Below are 19897 nucleotides of genomic sequence, written 5' to 3'. Positions count from 1 at the left end.
ATAGATTCGAGAAGTCTTTGTAAGGAGTCAAGAGAAGCTTCATGGATTCGTAGTTATCCTTGAGGAAGATGATGATCGACCTCATCACATTTATACCTACATCAATTGCGCAGGTAGAAGTCATGTTATATATATGAATAAGATTGTCTTAGATGAATAGGATTGTCTGATTAGTTTTGGGTAGACAACCCACCCAAGAGAGTGAAATCTCACTACAAGAAAATTAGCCTTTACTGAGGATCAAAACTGCTGGTAAAATATTTACTAACGGTCAGGAAAGTGTCGTTAAAGGCTACATCGGTAAAAGATTTACCAGCAGACGTCACTATAATGTAGGCTTTACAGATAGTTTACACTTTTTACCAGTGCTTTTACCAGCCATAGGAAATCCCTGAAAAGTGCCAGTAAATGTCTTTTAAAGCGCCGGTAAAGGTCACTCGAGTGATGAAGGCTCATGTTTGCTCAGGTTTGGTCTAGCAACAAACCTGACACACATATGTTGATAACTTGGTAAACAAATTGAGTACCAAAGGAAACCCAATTCCCAAATAGCTTTTACTTGGGTTTTTTATCATCGAAATCTCCGAAATTATCTTTTTGTTTCCTTAGAAATAAAGAAACAATATACACCCAATTCCACAAATAGCTTTTGGTTAGGTTTATATCACTGACTTTGCAGAAATTTTCTTTATGTTTCCTTGAAAATAAAAGAAACAAGAAAAACCCAACTCTCTAGTAGCTTTTGATTGAGTTCTTCCACACCAAAATCTACATAATTTCTTTTTTCTTGATATTTTTTTTTATAAAAATCCAAGACTAGAGAAATCCAACTCCCAAAACAACTTTTCATTTGAGCTCTTATCAGAATCTGCAGATTTCGTTATGTATTTTTAATCGATGAGAAGCTTTAAATGGCAAATGGTGAGAATTGAATGGCCAAGATGAGTTAAGGCAAGCAAAAAGGCAATCGTCGTCGTGGATTCCATGCACCCCTTCTTTTCTACCTATGGATGAAATGCTCGGGTCTTTCAGCATGAGCACCAGCTTGTCACTGCGGTTGGGGGCAGGCGCTCTTCTCATCGGCTTCTTTTCTCTTCATGTCTGTGGGTGTCGAATTCTACAGCTACGCCGCCCTCTGTGCATATTCCCAATCAAATTAGAAATCACATGAATTGTAGAATTGGTGTAGAAATCTGTCTTTAAACAATTTATCCAAGATCCAAACAATCCACATTTTTCTCTTTAACCAGCCTCAAGAAATTCTCATCAGCCTTTTCTTGCTCCCAGCTTGCACATTGAATAGAACTGTTCTTAGTATAGTTCTGTAATTACAAAGAAAAAAAAAACAAAAAACAAAAAACAAAATATGGTTAATCCTTGGACATGAGGACACATAAGGGTCACAATCTTGAAAGGATAACCATATTTTGTTCTTTGAAAGGATAACTTGGTGGTCGTCTTTGGTTTTTCCTATGAGGTTCATGTGGGGGCCAATAAAGTAAACATAGTTTGGTAGTTCTATCAGGAATCATTAGTTCTTGTAAGGTCCAATAAGAGATACAGTGGTTTGCCTAGGAATATATATATATATATATATATATATATATATATATATATATATATATATATATATATATATATATATATATATAGAGAGAGAGATTTAAGGACTCATCAAGTTGCTTTTCTATTGGACTCAATACTCTAGCTGTTTTAATTAGCTTTTCAAATAATTTTAATCATTAAGATTTATTCTAACCGTTAAAATAATTTTGATCGCACTTGTTGATAACTTGACAGTCTACTTCTGATTGGCATGGGATATGGTCATTAGTGGATGGCAATGGTAGTGAAGGGAAGTATTATACTGGTGTTCTCCTAAAACCCTAATCTCCTCCATATATATTAATAATATCTTAGAGGATAAAATATGAGAAGCCCTAGACACACTTTCCCCTTGGATGTGTGAATTCGACAAATGAGAGAGTTGTGTAGAGAGAAAGCAAAAGGCAGACTATCTCCATCCTCCTTACACATCTTCTCCATCTCTACGTGGTCTATCATTATGCATGTTTGTGGAATTACTTGGCACCTTCAAGAGAAAATTTCTTGGGTTATATAAATATATCTAGTACTAGGATAGATTAAGAATAAAACTCCTAGGTTGGAGGACCATCATCGACATTTGATTAACATATATCGTCGGATTTCAAACATGATCTAACATTCTTAAATTAATTTTTAAATTATAGAAATCATACATGTTCATACTCGGGATATCTTGGGATTGGGATTTTAATTTTGGATTTGGAAACAAATGTGTTCCGTTGTATATCTCCAATGAAATCCCATCAAATTGGTATCAAAGCGGTCGCGTGCAATGATCACCATCAATTGCTGATTTTTTATAAAAATTTCAGCGGCTTCTTTAAGAAATAGGAACCATTCAAATCATTGTCCTATGAGCAATGATCAAATTGATTTTCGTTTCGCGTCAATTGGATTCCTGAATTTGGAGATCCAGTCTGTCAAAGTTGGCTTTATGGGGTTCGGTTTTGGATCATGTTTGTGCGGTCTGTTTTCCTTAATTTTCACATGATGATTCTATATTTATTTTTCTTTTTATTAATTTTCTTGGATTGCATATAAATGTGGTTTGAATAGGTCATGGTGGGAGATCCCACATTAAGAATGTCTCTCCTTGCATATTTGAGATGGATCATTTACTCTCATATCCTTGATGAGGGGATCGTTATACTTATTATAGTAACCATAAGATACATCATGTGGGCCCAATTTGGTCAAGAGGGTCGTGATTATGTGATACCTTTAACGACAAGTTCCACACCATCCATTTGCATCATGGATTCATGTTAGTTACATGAGGAAAAACTTTTTATACGCACGTGTGTATTAGGCCTATGAGGAGAGAGATGGACAGAGCGGATTTTTTAGAGTTCCACGGTGGGCCCACCATACGAACAACCTCCACACATTTTTTTTTTAAAACCATGGAGTGCCTTTGCTTAGTGTGCAAGCAACTCCGAGGAGTTTCCTTCTTAGGTTGTTCTCTCTCTCTCTCTCTCTCTCTCTCTCTCTCTCTCTCTCTCTCTCTCTCCTCCCTTTAAGTAGCTTCCTATATCATGATTCTTAATTAGATTCTAATATAAAATAATTATTTTCTAATTTCAAATATAAAATTTTATAGAAATTTTGTGGGGCCCCACGTATGTGATTGTGTAATGCACATGCAAAGGACCTTGTTGGACACTTTTGGAAAACTTGATTGTGGTTCATTTTTTACCTATTTATATCGTTCTAAGGAGTGAAGTAAATCATTAATCTGAATTACTCATTGATACCTTCGAAACAAGTAGTCTCATGCCTCAAATGGACATCGGATAGTGGAGATCTAGCTGGAACAAGTGGGATTATCCAAGTGCATGTGGACCCACTATTTTGAGCGGGCAACAGCCTCTCTTGGTCCACTTTGGACCATATGATGATTTCTTTTGGGACATCAAATCTGATGGTTTTGTAGTGCTCAGCTGTAGCTTTGAAACTTAGGTTGTTTCCCCCAATCGAAGTTCAGATCGCGAAGTTATTAGCCAGACAAGATCAACTCTCTGGTGATTGAGCGATCATGTCCATATCTCATGATTCAACGATCACTTTGAGATGAAATTTTATCTTAAGAATATTTTGGACATTCATTGGAAAAATTATGTCCCGATCTAACCAGAAAAATTGTAGACTATCTTTTAGTTCATCGTTGACCATCAATTGACCATTTTAATCAAATCGAACTGATTTAAAATCATATTGGGATGAAAATTGCTCCCTGGCCCAATGGACATGTCTTGGAAACATCCATCAATTGAGATTGATGAAAGGATGGTTCAATCATGGAGAATCAATCAGATCAATCAACGGACCTCGTTTGGTGAGATTCGGACGGTTGAATCTATATTGTTTTGTTATGTGCATTATGTGTGTGCATGTTTTATCCTTGATGGTTGATCTTGGTTGGACGTCCACTTATTTAGGATTTGTGTGGCACGACGTACCCTTGGTTGGAAGTAGCCCATTGTTCAAATGTGGAGCCATATCTAGACGGCCGCTCGACCAGTCGAGTGCCCTGCTCGACCAGTTGAGGGCTGGCTCGACTCAAAGTCCAGCGAGCAGCAGATTTTAGACTCCGAGGTGCTCGACCGATCGAGACCCCAGCTCGATAGTTGAGGGTCCGCTCGACCGGTCGAGCAGCCTACTTAACCGGTCGAGGTTACGCAAATTTGTTTTGCGGGTTTTGCATGGACTACGAAAATTTGAGGTGGTTTAGCAGAGGTGCGAAAGGGAAATTGTCTAAACTATAAATACGGGTCCCTAGGGCTATTCTAGGGTTAAGGTAGATACTTGAGAGTTATTCTAAAGTATAGGCAAAGGGTTTTCTCTATACATCAAAGGGAAAATGTTAGTACATTGCTTATAATCTTGTTTTCTTCATAGTGGAAGTTTGCACCCATGGTCTTTTACCCTTGTTTGGGATTTTTCCACGTATATCTTGTCTTGTAGTTTGTTTGGAATGCTTTGATTCTATTTCTAGCTTATATTTCTTTCTATTTATCGTTTGTGGGTGAGACCGAAGATTGGATCTTAGTTCACTGCGTTGTTGGTGTGCTGCGCAACAACTGGTATCAAAAGTATTGGTTTAGTTCTATTAGGAGCGATGATGGAATAAGGGAAGATTAGAATCGAGAAGTTTGATGGTTTAAACTTTGCCTTCCGGAAGATGCAGATGGAGGATTATCTGTATCAGAAGGAGCTCTATATTCCTATAGGTGGAAAAGAGAAAAAATTAGAAAAGGTGACAGATGATGAATGGTTTTTATTGGATCAAAAGGCCTTAAAAATTATCCGATTCTCTTTGTCTAAGAGCGTTGCCTTCAATATATCTAAGGTGAAAAACACAAAAGAATTAATGGAAGCCCTAGCTAGGATGTATGAAAAACCCTCAGTGTCTAACAAGGTTCATCTCATGAAATGGCTATTCAACATGAAGATGTCAGATGGTGTGAGCGTAGCTGAATATCTAAATGAGTTCAATACAGTCACGAGCTAGTTCGAATCCGTTGACATTGTTTTTGAGGATGAGGTCAGGGCGTTATTGATCTTGTCCAGTTTACTAGACAGTTGGGATGGTTTGGTGATTGCCGTGAGCAATTCTTCAAAGTCGACAAAGCTGAAGTTCGATGATGTGGCCGGTCTAATTCTTAGTGAAGAATTTAGAAGAAAGATATTAGAAATTTCAGGGGATTCAGGAAATGCTCTAAACGTTGAAGGAAGAGGAAGATCACTGAACAAAGGAGGCAATAAACATGAATATTCTAAGTAAAGGAAGAAGTACAAGGGATCGAAAGGCAAAGACAGGTGTTGGCATTGCGGGAAGAAGGGGCATATAAAACGTGATTGCAGGGCGCTTAAGAAATAAGAAGGAAGCTCTCAAGGTGGAAAGGATTCAGTGAATCTATCTGAGGAGAGTGATATAAAGGCGTTGATCTTGTCTCTTGATGCGAGGAATGAGTCTTAGGTCATAGACTCGGGTGGTTCGTTTCATGCCACTTTATGTAAGGAAGTTCTGCATGATTATGTGTCAGGTGACTTCAGGAGTGATGATGAGCCGTGCAGTATTGTTGGAAAGAGAAATGTCCATATAAATCAGAAAGATGGAACGACTTTGAAATTGAAGGATGTCAGACATGTACTGAGTTTGAAACGGAACTTGATCTTTGTGGGACGGTTAGCCGATACCGGATATGTAACGACCTTCACCAGTGATTCCTGGAAGATCACAAAAGGTGCCTTGGTGATATCTCGAGGCAAGAAGGAAGGTACTTTGTACATGAATTTAGGATCGTATAGTTCACTCGCAGTCGCATCAACTAGAGTGAATGGGCAGTTATGGCATCAGAGGTTGGGACATATGAGTGAGAAGGGGATGAAAGTGCTATTATTAAAAGAGAAGCTACCAGGGCTGAAGTCTATTGACTTGAAATTCTACGAGGATTGCGTATATGGCAAGCAGAAGAGGGTGAGCTTCAAGAAGACAGGATGCGCTCTAAAGATATATCTATTGGAGCTTGTACATACTGATGTGTGGGGACTGGCACAGGTATTATCTCTTGGTGGCTCACGTTATTTTGTTTCCTTCATTGATGATACTAGTAGAAAATCGTGGGTTTATTCTTAAAGCATAAATCTGATGTATTTGATATATTTAAGAAGTGGAAAGTAATGGTAGAAAACGAGACAGGTAAAACAGTAAAATGTCTCAGATCTAATAATGGGGGAGAGTACTGTGATAAGAGGTTTGAGGAGAATTGTGCAGCAAATAGAATCAAACATCAAAAAATGATTCTAGGGACACTATAGTAGAATGGTGTGGCCGAGCGCATTAATAGGACCATCCTTAAGCGCGCCAGGAGCATGAGGTTACATGTAGAGTTGCCCAAGACGTTTTGGGCAGATGCTGTGAATACTGCCACATATCTCATTAATAGAAGTCCCTCAACACCATTGGATGGTGGGTTACCATAAGAAACGTGGACTGGGAAAGAAGTGAACCTTTCACATCTTAGAGTATTCGGTTGCACTTCGTATGTTCACATTGATGCAGAGCACAGAAACAAGCTGGATGCAAAGTTTAGGAGGTGCACGTTTATAGGCTACGGGCAGCATGATTTTAGCTACACGTTTTGAGATACAGAAAATAAGAAAATCATCAGAAGCAAAGACGTATTCTTCAATAAAAAAGTGATGCATAAGGACAATGTGCAGCAAAACAAGGCCGAGGAAAAAGAATTCGTAGAGTTAGAAGAGTTACTGGACACGGGTGTTACAGCACCACAGGATGATCATGCACAGGAACATTATGAGGCAGAGTCACATACACCGGTTGTGAGGAGGTCTACTTAGGAGAGGATACCCACAGTCTGATACTCACCCTCCTTATATTATTTACTGCTGACAGATAATGGTAAACTAGAGTGTTTTGAAGAGGCATTACAGTCAGATATACGGGTTAGGTGGGAGTAGACCATGAATGATGAGATGGACTCTCTTGAGGCTAATCGTATATGGGAGCTAGTCACTCTACCTAAGGGTAAGAAAGCTCTTCATAATAAGTAGGTTTACAGACTAAAGGAGGAGCATAATGGTTCGAAATGGTACAAAGTTAGATTGGTTGTGAAAGGGTTTCAACAAAAGGCAGGTATTGATTTCATTGAAATATTTTCACCAGTAGTGAAAATGTCTACGATTCGCATGGTTTTTAGTATAGTGGCTATAGAGAACTAACATCTAAAGTAACTACATATTAAGACAGCCTTTCTTCATGGGGACCTTGAAGAAGAGATATATATGTATCAGCTGACAGGATACGTGGCACCAGGAAAGGAAACAAGGTGTGTAGACTGAAGAAAAGTCTATATGGCCTAAAGCAGGTTCCCAGTGATATAAGAAGTTCGACAGTTTCATGTCGGGAAACAGTTGTAGGAGATATAAGTCATGCAGACCACTATTACTATTTGAAGAAGTTTGATATGTCATACATCATACTTCTTCTGTATGTTGATGATATGCTTATGGCCGAATCAAGCATGAAGGACATCTCAGATCTCAAAAGACAACTATTTAGAGAATTTTTCATGACGGATTTAGGAGTTACAAAATAAATCATAGGCATGAGGATAAAGCGTGACAGGGAAAGCAAGAAACTGGTTTTGTCACAGGCAGAGTACATAGCCAAGGTTCTTGATCAATTCAATATGGGAGGTGCTAAGCTTGTTAGCACTCCATTAGCCAACCACTTCAAGCTTTCTAAGGAGAAAGGTGCGAATACGCAGGAGGAACGAGATTACATGGCTAAAGTCCCATATGCGTCATGTAAAGCCCGTATCATAGACCGTACCGTTCCGTAGGCTTCCGCAGTCCTTTCGGTCGAATTTCGGCAACCCTCGACCCGTAACCGACGTTTGCGCGTGATCTTAAGCCGAGTCTTGCATAATAAAGTCGGCTCGACTCGAAACTTGTATCTTGGCGATGGTGTCGTCACCGCGGTTCCAACGCCACGACTCGTGCACTGAAATACCCTTGCCAGAAGATGTGGACCCATGTTCATTTCGAGAAAAATGCCGTGCGTTATAAATTTCAAGGGAATCTCTACAACCTATCCCATCAATCAATTAATCAATCAATTAATCAATGTCAAGTACAAGCCATACCCCAAGTACATCAACCCATCCCTTCCCATTCCCAAAATCAACTCTCTCTCTCTCTCTCTCTCTCTCTCTCTCTCTCTCTCCACCCATCCCTTTCTTACAACCCCATCACTCCACCCATCACCCATCACACCACACCCCATCCCTTTTCACCCATCACTTCTCTCTCTTCCTCATTTCTCAAAAAAATCTCCTAAGCAACAAACATCCCACGTCCAAGCCCTCTCTCTCCCAAAGCCAAGTGTGGCCCACTTTTCTCACCCTCTCACCTCTCATCAACCACCATCAAAAGTAAAGGCAAGGAGCATAGGAGTCCAAGGGATCTAGGAGGAGTGCCATAGGCGGGTGATCCACCGTTGATTCTTATTTTAGAGCCCACTTGTTGATGGGACCCATTTTGATGTATGTGATGTAACTATGAGGGGCCCATAGTGGCGGGGTCCCTATATCACCGTCTCTCTCTTTCTCTCTCTCTCTGTCTCTCTGTCTCTCTTTCTCTTTCTTTTGTGTGATGTCTTGTGGCTACCATGGTGCAAGACAATCTTGATCGTTTGATCGTGAGGCCCACCTTGCAGCAGGTCCATTGGACGACCAAGATGAAGGAAAAACACAAATATCAAGTTGATTCAAATCAGGTGGGCCACGTTCATGTGGGACCCACCTTGATGAAATGTGGGCCACGTCCATGAGGGACCCACCACGATGCCTGTGTTTATCCATGCCATCCAGCGTCCCTGGACGCTGGACGTGATGGTGGCTAACATGGAGTGCGTGTACTGACATGGGTGTGTACTAACTGCTAACAATATATATATATATATATATATGGGGTGGGCTGCTCATGTAGGCCCCACCTTGATGTATAGGGCTGATCCACGCCGTCCATCCCATTCCTCAACTCATTTTAAGCGTAGCCGAAAAATGGAGCAAATCTAACTATTTGGCGGGCCATAGCATAGAAAACAGTGTTTTCTACCATTGAAACCCACCCTGATGTTTCTGTACCCCAAAACACATCGAATATTGGGCTTGATGGGTCCGTCTTGATCTGTAGAAGACAATGGGTGTGGTGGATTCTACTGATGCGGGCCCCATCTAGGAAAAACCATAAAAAAATAGTTTTTTTAAAAAAATAAAAGAAGCAGCAGGCGCTGCAGCACGCTGCTGCACTGGCGTGGGAAAAAGGCAGGGACCATGGTCCCAGCCGTGGGCCCCACTGTGATGTGTGTAGAACATCCACGCCGTGCATTTATGGCCCCCTTCCTGGCTATGGGCCACCCAAAAATCAGCCATATTCGAAGCTCAGGTGGCCCACGTCATAGGAAAACAGTGGGGATTGGGCGTCTACCATTGAAACCCTTCTGTGGTTGCCGAAGTTTTGGATCATTGTGAAATTTGTTTTTCCTTTCATTCAGGTCCCTATGACCTTATTAACAGATCAGATGGAAACATTATGGTGGGCCCCACTGATGTATGCATTGTATCCCACACCATCCCCATGCATGAGAGGGACGACTGGTGTACCTCACTCCAGCTACATAGCTGCTGGAGTGGCATCACCAAGTTCTGTGGGTCTCACCTATATCATCCACACCTTCCATTTATGGGACCCACCATGATGCATGTGTTGCATCCAAACTGTCTAACCATTTTGAAAGCTCGTCTTAAGGCTTAAGACTGAAAATAAGACAGATCTAGGATCAATTAGACCACATTACAGAAAACAGTGGATTTGAATGTACACCATTAAAAACCCTTGGGCTACAGGGTTTGGACCAATACGATATTTGTTTTTCCCTCTTAATCCAAGACCTTAGGATTAGAACGGGTGGGAAATAAACCTTGTGGTGGGCCCCTGTGAATTGTTTAAACAGTGAAAATCATCTCCACTATTACTTGGGGTATGGTCCAAATGATCCTTCAATATGACTCTTTTTAGGTATGTTGTTGAGGCCCATCTTGATGTATTTATGGCATGTTGTTGAGGCGCACCTTGATGTGTATGAGGTATGTTGTTGAGGCCCACTTTGATATATGTGGCCCACGTGGTGCGGCCCATTTGATGTATTTGACTCGGCCCATTCAACGTGGCCTAGTTGATTCGGCCCATTGTTTCGACCCATTTGATTAGGCCCAATTTGATATATGAGGGCTGATGTTGAGGCCCACCTGGATATATATGAGGCCCATGTGATGTGGCCCCTTTGATGTATTTGGAGCCCTTGGGCCAAGGCCCAACGGGATGTACATAAGGCCCATTGTAATGTGTGATTCCACCATGGTTTATGTAATGATGTTCATGGCAGGTCGTGCCTTGGGAGCAATGATGGATTGATGCCCACATTGTAAGGATGATGTTGGTTAAATATCTACATTATCACTCTCCCTAGGGCCCATTTTTAGGCTCATACTGCTTGTAGTGTGTAGGCCGTCTAGGCCCATCTTCGTTATGAACAGAGTCCACCAGCATATAACATGTTTAGTATAAATCCATGATTCATGCTCATACACATCATATGTATGCTTGATATGAGGAGTGACTGATCATAACATATGCCTTCGAGCAGATTGTTTATGGGCTCCCTAATAGACGGAGTTGCCCTTCATAAGCACACGGTACGCGTAGAATTGTTGCAGGTCTGGTAGAGTGATTCATGTACTTGCATTTTGTGTGATTGTGATTGTTGTATGCCCTAGCGACATCAGGGCCTTAGCCTCCACAGACACATCGTGGATGGCCGAATTGGATATCGAAAATACTGATTTTAAGCATCGGGGTGCCATAGATGTCCCTGGATGAAAATTTCTAAACCCAATGATACTAAAAGATAACTCCAATGTCGAGACCGGGTGGATATATGAGTGCACAAGGGCCGTATACCAGGAGGCCGTATCTCCCACTGTGTCGTGGTCGGTTAGAAAGGGGTGTGGCCTTACTCGCTCGAGGGTAGGGGGTATCACTAGGCTGAGTTTGACCAGCCGTGAATGGGTCTGCTATCAACGTGCCAGATAGATATTGGCAGAATATTGGTCAGGCGGATAGTGAGGTTTCTTACGCTCACTTAGACTATGCGCCTGCAAAAGGGGCAGTGCCATTTGGAGTGTACTAAACCCCGGTGATTATCTAGAATGAGAACTGTACTGATATTTGATAAGCTGTATGAGGATTTGGATGAGGATTGGCATGCTTGAGTTGCATCTCGCATCGCATGGTCTTGATATGGCCGATAGCATTGATGTCTTACACCTCATAACCTTGGTATAGCTGATTGCATTCATGTACCCATCAGCATGATTCCGCATTACTCTAGCATTATATTCTGAGCACGTTCATACTACGCACACACTTACACCACCCTGTAAGCTTTCTATAAGCTTATGCACGATTGATGCGTGCAGGCGAGGCCAGGATGCAGCCATAGCCTAGAGTTTTTGCTATTTTCATTATCTTATATTTTCCTTTCTTACGCAATGTACTTAATATTTTTTATCATAGTAGATTTTGTGATGGTGTTCTTGTGGTTATTGTTTGTGGGTTATGCTTATAGTTATGCTCATTACGAATCAAATTATATTTGAAATCCTCTTTGTAGGATCCCAGCATCGGAACCTGGTGTATGAGTGCCGGGAGCCGAGAATAGGGTACTATAGAGGCTGTAAGCGCTGGATTCGGTGATCGAAAATTTTATGAGCCCGGTTTCCGAGTTTGGTGTGTGACATGTCAATTATTGGGAGTCTCATGTATGTTATGGTGAGCACGAGGCCAAACTTTGCTCAAGAAGTGGGAGTTGTTAGCAGGTTCATAATCAACCCCGGGAAGGAACATTGGAAAGCCGTGAAGTGGATTCTTAGATACCTGGTAGGTACTAAGGATGTAGGGTTGTGCTATGGTGGATCGAAAATCAAGTTACAAGGTTACGTGGATTCAGATTTGGCAGGAGACATCAACAGCAGAAGAAGCACTACAATTATATCTTTACTTTGGGTAGTGCTGCAGTCACACTACCAGAAAAATGGGCAAAGGCTACGGATTTAATCCATAGCCATACACCTATGGCTACGGATTAAATCCGTAACATGACCATCATCGTAGGTGCCAAGCCAATAGGTCTAAAACCTATGGCTACGGATTTAATCCGTAGCCATAGCTTAAAATAGCTACGGATATAATCCGTAGCAAATATTTCTGTAGCCAAAAGCACCTACAACTACAGATATTATTGGTAGCTAAAAGTAGTGTTGGATCCATATCAAATGCCGAATTTTATAACAGCTACGGTTGTCAGAGTAACAGCTACGGTTAATATCCGTAGCTATTGCCTACATTAAATTTTTTTTTATAATCATTCATTCATTCATTCAATTACAACCTGCATGATCATTCATTCATTCAATTACAATCTTCATTTCATACCATGGCCTTATGACAAAGGGATCGCTTTATATTAAAAAAAATAAATTAAAATCAAAACTATTTGTACAGGGGAAAACGATGCAATAGCCTGGTAGATGGTTATATATCTCAAGTTCTTTTCAACTAAGTCTCACTCATCCATGATTTAGAAAAAAGAAAAAAGATAAGTTCATCTAAACTGGAATTTACTTAACAAATAGCAATGGCTGAAAAAAAGGGTTGATCATTCACTTTTACCATTTTGCTGGGCAGCAACAAAGTTACGGATGACTTCCATGGCCAGCTGGTGAGCAATCTTGTTCTGCAGCTTTACAAGTTCATTCATGGCTTTGTATGTGTCTTTGTCAGCAAAAAGCTTTAGATTTAATCATGCCAGTGCCTTTGCTATGCCCTCCCACTTCTCAACTGTCTCTTTTAGTTTGTCAAAGCCCTACATAGGACAAGAAGAAACTTAATGTATGCTTACTTTGCCGGTATAGAACCGTTCAGATTTTCTATTAATTGCCCCTGGAATGATATGTAGATGAAAATGGGGCAAAACCAAGCATTGAGACACTGCTGATATAGAAATTTTCTGTGGTAGTGTTCTTTTAAAAATGATTAGACATTCGCTAAATTTCAGATCCTAAAACCCATGAAATAATTCAAGTTGCAAGTATGGCTGAAAAAAATTCAGATGTTGTAAATAACATGACCCAAATACAAACTTGGGTATTCACCAGGTGGGTTGTGAAATCGCCGAAAGATTCTCCCTGTTGACATTTGCGCCTCCAATTGTAGAACAATGGCTCCAAAACCTTTTCTAGATCATGAATCTTCACCTTATTCATGAAACATTTTAATAGTGAGGTTTGGTTAGGTGTTCCCCCGAGCCAGACCTATTTGAAACATGCAAAAATACCCCATCATTCATCCTTCTAAAATAAGTCCTTTTTTAAAGATTTATAAGAGACATCCTGTAATGGATCTTTAGAAGGATATCTCAATGTTCTTGTTTGTTTGGGATTTTTCCCGATTTTTGGGGGTGGACAGGACGTGTCGTGCTCAAATCACCATTCTGGCAACTACATGGTACTTATCCTTGTAAAAGAATATAACTCATCTATGATACATTTGTTTCTAGGGTTTCGACAAATTTAGCATGCGAAATACCTGGTACATGTTGGGTCCATCGCCAACCAGTCCAAGCTCAGCTATATAAGGTCTGGCACTAGGGCATCCAGTTACCCTTATTACCACTGACTCATTGTACTTGAGGCCAACTTGTAACAACAAAACACCATTTTCAAGTGTCTGGGTGACCCCATGGAAAAACAGGTTTAATGCATATTTTCTGTTCATTTTTGAATTACACACCAAAAAGAAAAAAGAAAAAAAAAATGTGAGTATATAGCTTTATGGCTTGCCTTATCAAATACAGCTCGAACCCGATTGAGAATGTTAGGAATTCCACGCATAGCTTCTGGTATTGCCAGAGGACATAACGATAGTGCGGGACATGCCATTGCAGTTATATTGAGTGGATCCACATACCTAGGAATTTGTTCACATAAAAACTAGTCAAGATCTGCTATGAATAAAAGACATTTGCAACAAGTAAACAAGTAACAGGAGCAGCAAACTCTCAAATTCTCACTCAAACTTGTAAATTTTTCATCAAAAATTCTGAAAGGAATGAATTTACAAAATCTTCATCTATCCATCCTCTATTCATTATCCTAATTAGTTTCATTCTCTTCATTTTGTTTAATTTTAGCCCTAGCATTAGATACTTGAATCTTTTCTAAAGTTGACAATTCAGAAACAATGGATTAAACATTTTGTTTGGGAACATGAACCAACATTAGATAGCTCAACACTGAAAAAATAAGGCCAAATGCAATCCAAGTGTTCTACCACTGAAACACGATTATGAACATAAAAGAGTTCCAATAAACAATAGCCAATAACTTTTTCTATTAAGGTAAAACTCTTGATATCAAGGCAAATAAGCAGATAGTTCAAATATCCATGCATATAGTAATGTCGATTGTTGAGATGCATTTGAAAGCTAAAGACAGCTTCACATTTTCATTAAATTAATTTTGACACTTATTAATCAAAACCAATGGCACAAAGGAAATCGAGAAGATAATCGTATAAGAAAGCCCGTATCAAAATATATCCTTCACCTCATGAACTCCATTGCATGAGTCTAAAGATCTTGTTTACCAATCCCCCAAATGAACTGATGACGTTGAAGATCTTAAAGTTAGCGGGATTTATGTTATTTGCTAACGCTACGTAGCGTCGTAGCTACGCTACGGGCGCTTACAAAACTCCCCCAAATGAACTGATGAGGAAAGCGTGTTAATAAAATTGATAGTGAATCAAATCCTACTATTTAATTTGAATCTGATAACAAAGGATTCACAATTTAACTTCAATGTTGTTTGGCAATTGTATGTGAACAGTAAATTTTGTTTGTGAATCAAATCCTACAGAATTTTCTATCAATGAAGACATATTTTGTTTCAAAAAAAAAAGTATGTGAACAGTAAATTGATCTAAAATGAGATGGAGCAGAATTTTAAAATTTGTGTTGGTTTCAATATTAGTTCTAGGCCTAGCTTCTGCATTAAGGGCATTGAAAAATAGTCAATTAGGAAAGGTTTTTGGTGACAACCTGTAGATATCAGAGACAAACTGTTTTCCCTCCATTCGACTTTTTGAAAAGAAAAAGAAAAAAAAAGTTGTACTCTCTTGTTGAGGGGAAAGAAAATGCAAACAACTTGCTGCAGCATTTACTGCTTCCCAAATAGGTGTGAATGTCTTGTTGATACAACCTTGTTACATTCCCCAGATTGCATTCTAGCCAAACAAGCCCAAAATTCAAACATGTAGAGGTGGTGGGTTTCAAAGCAACTTTCGACAAAGACATGGTCAGTCATTCAACTAGACCAACCATTCACATCTGCAGAGCAAAAAATTGAGAGAAATACCGAACCTGAAGAAATTCCATAAGCTGCACCAGTTGCCACGAGAGTTATCCTCCTTTCGTTGTTGTTTTCCATCATTGCCGGACACCCATTTGCACATGATTTACCAATATCAACATTGGGTCCCTCAAGAGTTAAAGAACAACCAGTGCCTAATGTTACAGCAGCCTGTATGGCCTTTATTCTAGGGAAGACTCCAGCCAGCAGATCAAAGCCCTGCCTTTGAGAAGACCTTGGCTGCTTTATTTGGTCGAAAATTTCAAGTAATCCATGCATCATGCCAACGACAACTCCTCCAGTCACTGGAATTAACAGTACCTGTGCCATGTATCAACTAGTCTCTACAAATGGAGCCAAGCAGCCCCTTCATTTGGAGTACCTGCCCAGGCCCATTCGTGTATTACACGAACCTAATTAAATTAAATAATGTATGTCAGCGACACATCAAGGATCATGAATTTGGGAAGCAATTATGAAATGACCTCAGACAATCATTAAAATAGAAATCATCCATGTTTGAATCAAATGCTCTAGCAAATCAATATAGTAATTATGGTACTAAGATACTCTCCTAACTTCACTACTACCAGAGAGAAACCACGTGTCACGAGCATATTCGAAGGAAATCAAAATCTAATATAAAATCACTGGGAGCATATATGATTTTCAAATGTTTCCAATACCAATCATATTGCCGGAATATGGTTTACCCAAACACAGATGATACACAGTGTATACTGACCACTTGACAAAAAAGGAAAAAAGGAAATAGAAGAAATTATATGCTCACTCTCGCCTCATGTAATCCGCAGAGTTATCGTTGAGCTTTGGCAGTTTTCGGCTGTCCTCATCCAAGATAGCAGCATGCTCGATAAAATAAGGTTCTATTTCCCCTCTAACTTCTTTCGGCATTTGGGACAATCTTCTAGTTCGTTTATTCGTCATCACCCAAACACTGCATTGTTACCATCAAAACAAAAAAAAAAACCACAAAACACAACAAACTCCAATCAGCTACTGGCCATAAAACTGTAATTTGGATTTAAGCCAGTAAAAATTTAAATAAAAAAAAAAGCAATTGCAAAAGGCCAGCTCATCTGAAACTGATTGATGCAAAGACATTGAACCAGCTGCAATCAGCATGTTTGGGACACTTTCAAATTAATGATGAATGCAGTAAAACCTAGAGATGGCCTAAGGATTCTTACAATCTGCTACATAAACCAAAGCAGAAGGTATGAAAGAGGAAGATGGTGTGACAATATTAATGATGAATGTAGAAAAACATGGTCATTTCAAAAAACAACTAGAATCACAAAATAAAGCACAAGATCCCCTGTAAAAGCATAACTAAAAGAGGTAGGATACAATGCTTGACCTAAGAATAACTATGCAGTTTGCTTGCATATAGCCCATGGTTCAGGGATCCAAACCATATTTATTTGAGGGCCTATGTATGGCCCATGCATTCTAAGTCTCCCAGATTAGATGGGGAAGTTCTGACCCTTTATCCAGTGGCCAACATATATATAGACAGGACAATCAAAAGAATGAAAATTAAGATGAGGCGTTTGTCCAATTTTCATTTTCTCAAGCTTCCGGTTCTAATACAGCAGTGTTCCAAAAACAAATGAAGGCCAAGAATTCTTGGCTAGGCTCTTCCAAACTGAATGGCTATTGGTACATGGGCAACCAATATGGGGCATGGCCCATCATATTGATGGTTTGGAACACTGAACAACAGGCCTAGTTGTAGAAACTGAAAACTTAAGTGATCATAATGTCCATAAATAAGACAACATATCTCTACAATATGCTTTCCCCCCAACTCGCAACATTATCATAACCCAAGACACTGCATACATGCATGCTAATTTACAAAAGTCTAACCATCCCATTGGTAATTGTCAAATGGAAAGTTGAAGAGAAAGTGGTCCATATCCCAAATTCAATAGTTGAGTTGAAAATTTCAGATTGTATAAACAGTGTGAATTTCAGCTATGCTCTACCCACAATAGGACCAACGACTGAGAAAGTAATAACAACCACCCGAAAAGAATGAGAAAGTAGATTATGAAAGGAAACAATATATATAAGTAGTCTACAAATATAAATTCATATATATAATGTTGCAAGAATCTTAAATAATATGAAAAATTAACAAGAAGTTCATTTAACACATCCACTTTTTGTGTTTTTTTTTTTTTTTTTGAAAGATGAGAAATTTATTAAAGCACACAAGGGACTATAAATAGGAAGAAAACAAAAGGAAAGGAAAAAAATTTAAGGAAAAAAGAAGAGGCAAAAGACTAGAAAACCTAAAGGAGTTATACAAAGAAAAGACAACTAAAACAACTAAAATAACCTAACAAAACCTAGAAAGAAAAGGTCAAAAATACAACATCTAGACCCACATCCAAGGAATTGTTATCAAAAACTTCAAAAACAGAAACCATAAAATGAAAATGCCATAAAAAACTTACGCTAAGCTGTGGTATAATGAGTAGTGCCCAAAGAAACTATACAGAGAGAAACTAAAAGAAAAGTTTTTCTTCAAAGAACCAATATGCCCAAAGAATAGCTTTAAAGAACTTTTTTCATTGACACAGGTAATACTGAAAATATACCCAACTAACATAAGAATGATAAAGTGGTTATTAATTTATTGCAACAGATAAACAAAGGACATGTTTGTTACAATGGAAATAACAAAGGAGAAGGGACGGATTTTGTCTTCTGGAAAACCTAAAACCTATAAACACAACTTAATGGAGGCTTCTCTATGTGAATCTATTCCTAGAAGCAAATTTTAAGTGAATTTGACGGATACATCACTCACCTGTGATGCAGGCTTGGCCAAGGGTTCTCGTGAAACAATGTTAGGGGTCCAAGATGAAACCCAAGTCGATGACTTCATGGTTTTATCATTCTACAGATATTTGCCTCAAAAGGCTTGTTGCTGACAATAATCAAGGTGGTTATCCATTTTTTGTCAACAAAGAGCATGGCTATAGTTCAAAGGTTAAACATCACTCAAGCTATAAAAAATAAATAAATAAATAAATAAATCAGTTTTAGCTTATCAAGTTAACTTTCCAATGGCGATGTGATTCTGTAATTCAAGCAAGCATTCAGCAAATTAGGTCCAGATTACCAATTAGGCAAGGGTTAGTCCATTCATCAGGTGGGGTGCACTGTGATGTTAGGAACGAGGCCCGCGTGGGAGCTGTCATGTAGACGGTTTTAGCTTCTTCGAGTTGAGTGAAATGCATGTGACCCAGCTACACTTGTGAGTCAATGGCCTAGAATTTCTTCAAGATAGCTTCTCCAAACCCTAATTTCTATAAAAACAAGAGAAAATCAGGAAAAACAGAGCAAATCAGTCTTCAATCAAACTGTTTTATTGAGAAAATCGGGAAAACCAGAGCCAAATAGAGATCCGAGTTGTAGTGGCTGGAAAAGCATATGCAAGAAAGGTGTATTTGGATTCTCAATCAAATTTGAATTGATCATTACATATGATAGATGTTACCCAATAACAGCAGTCCTCTTTGAGCTGGGACTCTTAGCCAAAAATCATCAGATGCTCTTATGCATGCAGTCCTCTTTGAGCTATATGCCAAGAAATGAAACAACGAATTAAGTATAATTCCTTTTTTTTTTAATTTCAAATGAAAGCTCAAGTATTTTTAGACTAAAACTACACCTCTCCATAAATTGAGTTTGCATTGAATAATCAATCCTTCTTCCATTCAAATTAAATAAATTAACAATTAAAGAAGATCTTACCGAAAGCCATGAAATAAATGAATGAAAATCTCAAATTTTCAGATCCAATCGCCATGCACTCAAACATAGAAGAATTGATCTGCATGTATGACAACAACATAAGCTTGAATATGAAATATGCAGCTCTAATCCTCCCATATGTAACATCCACCTGAAAGAATGCGCATAACTGTCATACATGAGCAATCAATATAGGAATGTACAAGTAAAACCATAAAACCAAAGATACTCACTGCACTATCAAATGATTGAACCCAGACATATATTATCAACCAAATACAATGTATTAAGGAGTTTGCAATCATTTTATTTTTACAACAAATTAATAATGTTGCTAACATTTTGCTCTACCCAATGTGGTTTCTATGAAACCACTACAATGAGATATTTCATAAAAAGTCTCAAAAGAAAAATACTTTCAGTTTTAACATGTTTTTGCA

The 19897-nt window shown here is 39.0% G+C and overlaps 1 long non-coding RNA gene and 1 pseudogene across 1 annotated transcript; both read right to left on the bottom strand.

The window, feature by feature from the left end:
• Positions 1-12679: 12679 nt before the first annotated feature.
• On the bottom strand, positions 12680-14254 carry LOC131231351 (sulfite reductase 1 [ferredoxin], chloroplastic-like; annotated as a pseudogene).
• A 4139-nt stretch (positions 14255-18393) lies between these two features.
• LOC131231760 (uncharacterized) lies at positions 18394-19602 on the bottom strand. The gene is made up of 3 exons (XR_009164529.1): positions 19458-19602; positions 19201-19280; positions 18394-19009 (listed from the first exon to the last, which is right to left on the bottom strand). It is a non-coding gene; the product is annotated as an uncharacterized LOC131231760 (long non-coding RNA).
• Between the last annotated feature and the right edge of the window lie 295 nt (positions 19603-19897).

The sequence above is a fragment of the Magnolia sinica genome, chromosome 17 (genome assembly GCF_029962835.1).
Source record: "Magnolia sinica isolate HGM2019 chromosome 17, MsV1, whole genome shotgun sequence".
NCBI classification, from domain to species: Eukaryota; Viridiplantae; Streptophyta; class Magnoliopsida; order Magnoliales; family Magnoliaceae; genus Magnolia; species Magnolia sinica.
Note: the sequence above shows the minus strand (reverse complement) of the source record. Positions and strands in the feature narration are given on the sequence as shown.